Consider the following 7,776-nt stretch of genomic DNA (forward strand, 5'->3'; position numbering starts at 1 on the left):
TCGAATGACTCCAGTGGAATTCCAGGTTTTTTGGCCAGCTGGGGCCATGTCGTTTCCTAAATTCCTGGGAGCCGATCCCCGAAACCTTGATGGCGAAGGAGCTCCATACCCCGGCTGTGAAAAACCTCTCAAGGTGACAACCCCTGTCCCCACCCTCCCCTTCTCTGAAGTGATTCCTGCAGCAGAATTCCGGGGCACTTCCCTCGGGAGAAATTACAGGAGGGGATTCCAAACTAATTCCTCCCGCCTGGAATTCCTCCAGGCCATTCCCTGAACCGCCAAGACAAGGAGAAACCAAACAATGCCGCGGGATCTTGGAGCGCAAGCGGTGCCTGGAGCCTCTCTGGATTTGTTGGAGCGCCTCAGTTTTCTGTGGCTGTCCCTGCTCCAGAAACCCGCAATTCCCAAAAATCCTGTCTTCCCAAAGCTGCAGTTCCTCTGGGAAAAGGCCTCTGACAGGAAGGCAGGAGTCTGGGGTGCTGGGGGTGGGGGAAGAGGGGATGTCAGAGCGTGACAAACCCCCGTGTCCGCCAAAGCTGGGATTTCCTCTGGAAAGCCTCCTCTGGAATGATGAGGGTTGGGAACACGGGAAAGATGCAGCACAGAGAATCAGGATTCTCCACCCCATCCACGTTATCCTGGGAGCCATCCCGAGCCCAGGAGCCAGGATAAGGCACTCGACTCCCGGGATAACGCACTCCTGGGTGACTCAGGCTCACGGGGAGCAGGACTGGCACTTCCCAGCCTCAGAGGAGCGAGGAAAACAGGGGTGGGAAGATGGAAAAATCCCTTAACTCCTCAGAAATCCAGTCCAGGAGGGGCTTAATTCCCGGACAATTCAGGGCACGGCTTCCCAAGGATGTTTCCCGGACGTGGAGCAGTTTGTTGGTCCTCATCGCCAGCTCCTTCGCTTCCAGAGGCTCCAAGGAATGCCCAAAGCATCACCTCAACTTCCAAAGTTTTTCCTCACAGGCTTGGAGTGATGGACAGACTAAAAATCCATGGACAGACTAAAGATCCATGGACAGGTGATGATGGATCCACTGAAAATCAAGGGATCCACTAAAATAAATGGGTTTTTTTCCACCTGGCTGCTTACAGGGAAAAAAAGAAAGGCCCAGGATTATCTTTGATCCATCCCTAAAAAACACAAATTACGGGAAAAAAGTGGGTTTAGCTACGGAAAAAGCAAATCCCAACTACCCAAGCAATCCTGCTGAACGTCTCCCAGGCCTTTGGATAATGGGAGCAGCCGTCGTCGCTCTCCAACTTATAATTGCCAAAGGAGTGTCCCCATGGATAATTAATGAGGGTGCTTTAATTAAGGACCCAGAGTAACGAGGCGCAAAACAACTCCAGCTGCTGTGGGGAGGGATCCAAATCCTATCTCTAAATCCATGGAGAAAGGAATGAGGCTGTGGGAATGGGGGCCGAGTCCAGAGGGTGAGGATCTTTCCCTGGTCCGTGTCCTATCATTAAGCGCCGTGAAATCACCCAACATCAAAGGAGCGGGGCAGGAATGTGGCGGATGCCGCTTCCCCATAATTGTCTGGAAAATGAAGGCTCCGCCGTGCCAGCCATTGTGTGTTAAATATCCCGAGGTGGGAAGGTCGAGCCTGGAAAAAGCAGGAGTGTCCAGGAGCCAGGCAAGGCAGCATTCCCAAACAACCGGCGCTGGGCAGCTGATTGCCTCCCATCCTGCCTGGACACCGCGTTTCATTGCCGGGTTGCCAAAGGGGTCGCCCTGCGGCCAAGATCCCAACTGGAGCCTAAGGAATTGATTCATCCCGGGGGCAAAAAAATCCTTTGGAATTGAGTGGAAAAGGAGGAAGCAGCCACTGAAGCCAGGGAAAGTTTAGCCAATGGGAGGTTTAGGGGAGCATGGGAGGATTTATCCAGGAAAAGGCCTGGCTGGGGTTTGCTTGGGAATTTGAGGGGCAGAGGGAATTCCAAATCCATTGGAATTAAGTGAAAAAGGAGGAGAACAGCCACTGAGGCCAGGAGGGTTTAGACAAGGGAATGCTTAGGGAGAATGTGAGGATTTGTCCAGGAAAAGGCCTGGATGGGGTTTTGCTGGGAATTTGGGGCTGGAGGGAACAGCAGCACCTTGGATTTGCTGCCTCTGCAACATTCCAGAGGCCTAAAAAGGTGAGGAATTCTCCATGGACACAGAAATTTGGTAAAAATCCCTTTTCCTTCCCCCGGCACTTCCCAGCCCAGCACATCCCGGATTTTGGGGGCTCCCCCACCCCCTGCACACACAACACCGGGCACTTTTCCATGCTGGAATCTGCTTTTCCAGCCCTGCTTTGGATGATTCCAACAACAGCACTTCCACAGCTTCCCGTGTGGGGAGACTTTTCCCTCCTGCCGCAGATCTCCAATCCTGCCCTGCTTCCCTGCCCTGGAATGACCTTTGTGGGAGCAGCTCTCATTCCAGGCTCGTGGACACCATTCCTGACGTGCACGTGCATCCTCCAGCATTCCTACTCTCCCTGGAATTTGCAGCTGCTCTGCCAGCGCTGCTTCCGCACGGGAAAACGATGGGATTGCTCGGGATCTGCAGAGAAAATCTGCAGGAAAAGCGAGCGGTGGGTCTGGCTGGGTTGGACTCGATCCCGGAGGGGTTTTCCAACCTAAAAGATCCTGGGATTTAACCCTTGTGCTGCTGGAGGCTCATTCCAAGCCTGGCAGCCTGGAGATTCCATGGTGGGGTTTTGTTTGTTTGTTTGTTTGTTTGTTTGTTTTTTCCAGGAGGAAAATTCCCATTCCTGGCCGGGCTTCAGCTGCTCCGTTGCAGTTTCACTTGGAGAAGTTCCTCCGCTCCCCTGGGATGTTCCCAACTAGTCCGGACAAAGCTCGGGACACAGCCACGAGCACGTAGGGGGAGAGGGATGGAGCAAATTCCTTAATGAGCTTTTTCCCAGCCCTAATTCCTGTGATCCCATGACTTCACCTCCCAAACGAGCTGTTGCTTCATTCCGCTGGCATGGGACGATTCCCGAGTTCCACCCCATCCAAACAGGAGGGGAGTGCCCCCCTCCCTCTATTCCTGCTTCGGAAAATGCTTTATGATCCATTGGGATGAAAAGGGGCAACGCTGATGTCAGGAATTATAAACCGTGATTAAATTCCGGCTCCCAAAAATTCTCCCGTTTGAATTTGGGAATTGTTTTCATGGCGAGACAAAATCCCCAGGAACAACCCCAAATTCCAGGCTCCTTGAGGCAACTCCTTAATATTGTTTGATAAATGAACTTAATATTCCCGAAAGCTGAGAGGGCTTCATCCCTCTCCTTTTATTTTTTAATGGGAAAACACCCAGCACCAATTTTCCAACATCCAATAATTAGGATTATTAATAACTCCCATCTATGGAGCAGCTTTGATCCCAGAGCTCGGCACAAACAATTGTGGGGATTTGCAGCATCGGGAGCTCAGCAAAGCTCAGCTTATCCATCCTCCCATCACCCACAGCAGCACAAATCCCCCCAAAACGCTGGGATATCCAGCCGTAATTTTTATCTCGTTAACACTCAGATAATCACCTCATCCACTCCTAAAAAATCACCAGTGCAGCAGCAGCAACTCTGGAAAATGACCGGAAACAACCCAAATTGCAGGAGGGGTGGTTTGGGGTTGGCTGCTTGGATTTGGGGTTTCTCTTTTCCAGGCTCCTGTGGGATCAGCAGAGCTGGAGCCGAGCCAGGGACCCCACCCCCACTCTTGCAAAATCTTCACAGCGAATGATTGCAGAAGTGGCCAAACTTGGGGTTTCTGCCTCATCCGGGGATTTTGCTCCAGTGTCACCCAAAAAAGGGTCCCGGTGCTGCTTCAGGAGGAGCAATCCAGGGGTGAAGCGGGAAGAGGAGGGATGGGAGGCTCCCTGAAATCCACACAGTGAAATTCCCGGTTTAGGTGAAGTGACGCTTGGTCACACAGGTCTCGACATAGAATCATGGATTGGGTGGGAAGGGACCTTAATTCCCACCCCATCCATGAGCAGGGACACCTCCCGCTGTCCCAGCGGGATCCAAGCCCCAGTGTCCAGCCTGGCCTTGGACATTCCCAGGGATCCAGGGGCAGCCCCAGCTGCTCTGGCAATTCCAGCCCAGCCCCTCCCCACCCTCCCAGCCAGCAATTCCTTCCCAACATCCCAGCCCAAGCTCCCCTTTCCCACTGGGAAGCCATTCCCTGCCTCCTGGCCCTCCAGGCCTTGGCCCCAGTCCCTCTGCAGCTCTCCTGGAGCCCCTTTAGGCCCTGCAAGGGGCTCGCAGCTCTCCCTGGCTCCTTCCCTTCTCCAGGGGAACACTCCCAGCTCTCCCAGCCTGATCCAGAGCAGAGGGGCTCCAGAGCCCTGGGATCAGTGGCTCCAGCATCCCATGGGATAAGAACTTTGGTTCAGGACACAAAACTGCCACCTCCAGCAGCAGGATGGGGACGGGGATCTTCCTGGAATGGGGCTTGGAGTGAAGTTCATGGAATTTCTGCTCCTTTAGGCCAGGTTTAACTGCAGAAAGCTTTGGAAATCCTGATCCTTAAAGGAATTCCAGGACCTGAAAGTGGCTTAAACACCCTCAGCCCAGGCTGAGTTTAAATTCAAGCCTAACCTGACCTCAGCAGAGGCTGGGTCTGACTCACAGAGGCCGAGATTAAGGCTGGAGCCGCGGCTCTCCCGCCTCCCACACCCTGCCCGAGTTACTCTGATCCTTATCTCTGGCTCCTGCAGCTCCTTGATCCTTGGAAAATCACCCTCATCCCGAAAAAAAGCGCCATGCCGTCCTTCCCCAAACCGACCGGAACAGCGGGTCCGAAGGAAACAGGGATGAGGATCCTCGGAGGCCAGGAGGGATGGACTGGGCAGGAGGAGGTGAAAAGTGGGAATGCAGGAGCAGGAGACAGGGATTTGTGCCCACAGCCCTGGGAATGAGGCGGCAACAGCCAGAGGAGGCAGCCTGAGCCCGGAATTCCACCCTGGAGAGGACCAGGAGCAGCTGGAGAAAATCCAGGATGAGGGGGAGAGAGCATGGAAAGGATGAAGGAAACAGGGATGGTTTATGGGGAAAGATGAGGATCGGCCGGGCGAGGAAAAGGATGATCCCATCCCTGCTCCGGGATTTGAATTTCAGCGGGAGAGACGGATGGGAGGGAAATCAGAGATAAGGAAAAGGAATGGATTGCCGGGAAGGGGTGAAGGAGCCATCGCTGCTGCCGGAGGGTTTCGGGAATGGGTTGGACAATCTCAGGAATGACGCAGGGAAAGCTCAACCTGCCCCAGGGCAAGGAGTTGGACTGAGTGACCTCTGGATTTCCCTCCCGCTCCCGGTTCCTGCGGTTTGGGGAATTCTTGGAGCTGTCGGAGCCCTTCATGCCAGATCCAAGGAAGGCACCACGCACCAGGACACCGGGATGTGGGTATGGAGCAGCTCCAGGATCCCACAGCGGGTTTGTGTCTGGCTCGGTGTTCACAGAATCCGGGCATTCCCAAAGGAATGATGGATTCCCTCATCCAGTGGATCCCAGCACGACGAGACCTTCCAAACCAAACCACGCCCACACCCCCTCCACTCCCTCAGTCCCATTTTTTATGGGAATAACAACAAACTTGGAGGGAAAAAACCCCTGTTCTGCAAACCCGCTGGATCGTTGTGGGGATTGTTTATATCCCATGGCATTTCCAGGGATTCCCCCCCCCCCCCCTCTCAAAATTCCTTCTTCACCTTTTATATCAATAAAGTTTTGCATTTCTACTTCCAAAGGCGCGGCTCCGGAGAGGAACCAGCCGCATGAGGAACGGGAAGCTGCTTTTTCCCGACCTCCTGGGCCAGATCTGGGAATGTGCCGAGCAAATTCCATTGTCCTCCTTCCGCGGATCCCAATTTTTACCCGTTTAGGATGACAGAGCCGGAATTATTCCCGCCAGCTGAGGAGCTGCCTATCCCAGATCCCAGATCCCAGCTGGGCCTTTCCCAACAGCAGAGCCCTGGAATCCCGGCCAAAATCTAATTGGCGTTAATTACGTCCCGTCTCCCGAAATTCCCCCGAAGGTTTCCATGGATTCCTCCCCGCTTCCTGCCCTGACCTGCTGCGGAGCGTGGATGTGCGGAGTCCAACAGCTGCTGCTCCATCCCAAATTTTATGGCTGCCCAGATGGAGGGAGAGGAATTGGGAATTGTTTCCTCATTATCCGGAAGGGGAATTTCCAGAGCTACCTAAAAAAATTCATAAGAAAAAGGGGCAAAAGGCGGATTCTCCATGGATAAAATAAACCGGTCCCACATTCCATGATTTCCTGGGAGCACAGCAGCTCCTGTTGGAGGTGGATCCGCTGGATATAATTTGGGATATAAATCCCAAATTTTAGCAGGATTGGGTCAATTTATCCTTCACCAAACCACACCTGAGCCAAATCCATCCTGCCTGGAGTTTAGGGATATAAACATGGATTTAATGAGGAAAATGTGGATGGAATGGTGGAAATAGGGATTTTTAAGGATATAAATCCATAATTCGGGGTGAGAGAGAGATTTGAAATCATCAAAACTTCCAAAGTCTCTGCAGGGATTTCCCCACAACTTCCGGTTTGGATTTCCCAGTTCAGCGGGAATTTCATCTTTCAGCCCCTTGGAATATTAAAGGAGCTGAAGGAATGAAATAATAGGAAAAAAAAAGATAAAAATAATAAATAAAAAAATATAAAATATATAACATATAAAAATAAGATATATAAAATACATAGCATATAAAAATAAAATTATATATCTCTAAAATGTATAACATAGAAATAGTGAAAGAATATAAGCAAAATAATAAAAATATAATGAATAATATATATAAGATACATTAGGTATAAAATATAAACGATAAAATAATAGAAATAGTAAAAAATAGAAATAATAAAATAATAGAAATAAGATAATAGAACTGTAAATAATAATATATAGAAATTCTATATTCTACAGAGAATATAAAAAATAACAGAAATGAAATAGTAAAAATAGAAATAATAATATATAAAACATAATAAGTGCAAAATATAAATTATATAAATAACATAAACAAAATAATAAAAATCGAAATAATATATTAAATATATCCCACGTAAAACATAATAGAAAATAATATAAATTAAGTAATAAAGCTAAAATCATAATATATAAAATGCATTTGATGTAAACTATAAATAATATAAAATAGCAATATAAATAATAATATATAAAAATATATTAGATATAAAAGATGAAGAATAAGAATACTATAAACGAAATAAAAACCTATAAATAATATAGAAAATATATTCTAGATAAAACCTAAATAATATAAATATAAATATATTAATAAAATTATAAATGCTAATATAGAAAATATATCAGAGAAACTAGAAAATAATATAAATATAATACAAATATTATGAAATTTGACTGCAAGCCCAGGCCCTTGAGCACAGAGCAAACAAAGCTGCCAGGATTATTCCAAATTATTCTGAATTACAGGGAAGGGAAGGGAAAGGGAAAGGGAAAGGGAAAGGGAAAGGGAAAGGGAAAGGGAAAGGGAAAGGGAAAGGGGAAGGGAAAGGGGAAGGGGAGGAGGAAAGGAAAGGAAAGGAAAGGAAAAGGAAAAGGAAAAGGAAAAGGAAAAGGAAAAGGAAAAGGAAAAGGAAAAGGAAAGGAACTGGGATAACTGGGAATGTTCATCTTGGAGAAGAGAAGCTTGGAGATGACCTAATTGTGACCTTCCAGGACCTGAAGGGGACATGGGACAGGAACTCCTGGACTT

At 48.8% G+C, this 7,776-nt stretch overlaps 1 long non-coding RNA gene across 1 annotated transcript; it reads right to left on the bottom strand.

Moving 5' to 3' along the window:
* Window positions 1–3,264: 3,264 nt before the first annotated feature.
* On the bottom strand, window positions 3,265–6,674 carry LOC125325658. Its single transcript, XR_007203473.1, has 2 exons — window positions 6,083–6,674; window positions 3,265–3,886 (listed from the first exon to the last, which is right to left on the bottom strand). It is a non-coding gene; the product is annotated as an uncharacterized LOC125325658 (long non-coding RNA).
* Window positions 6,675–7,776: the final 1,102 nt, after the last annotated feature.

This window comes from Corvus hawaiiensis, chromosome 5 (assembly GCF_020740725.1).
Source record: "Corvus hawaiiensis isolate bCorHaw1 chromosome 5, bCorHaw1.pri.cur, whole genome shotgun sequence".
Classification (NCBI taxonomy): domain Eukaryota; kingdom Metazoa; phylum Chordata; class Aves; order Passeriformes; family Corvidae; genus Corvus; species Corvus hawaiiensis.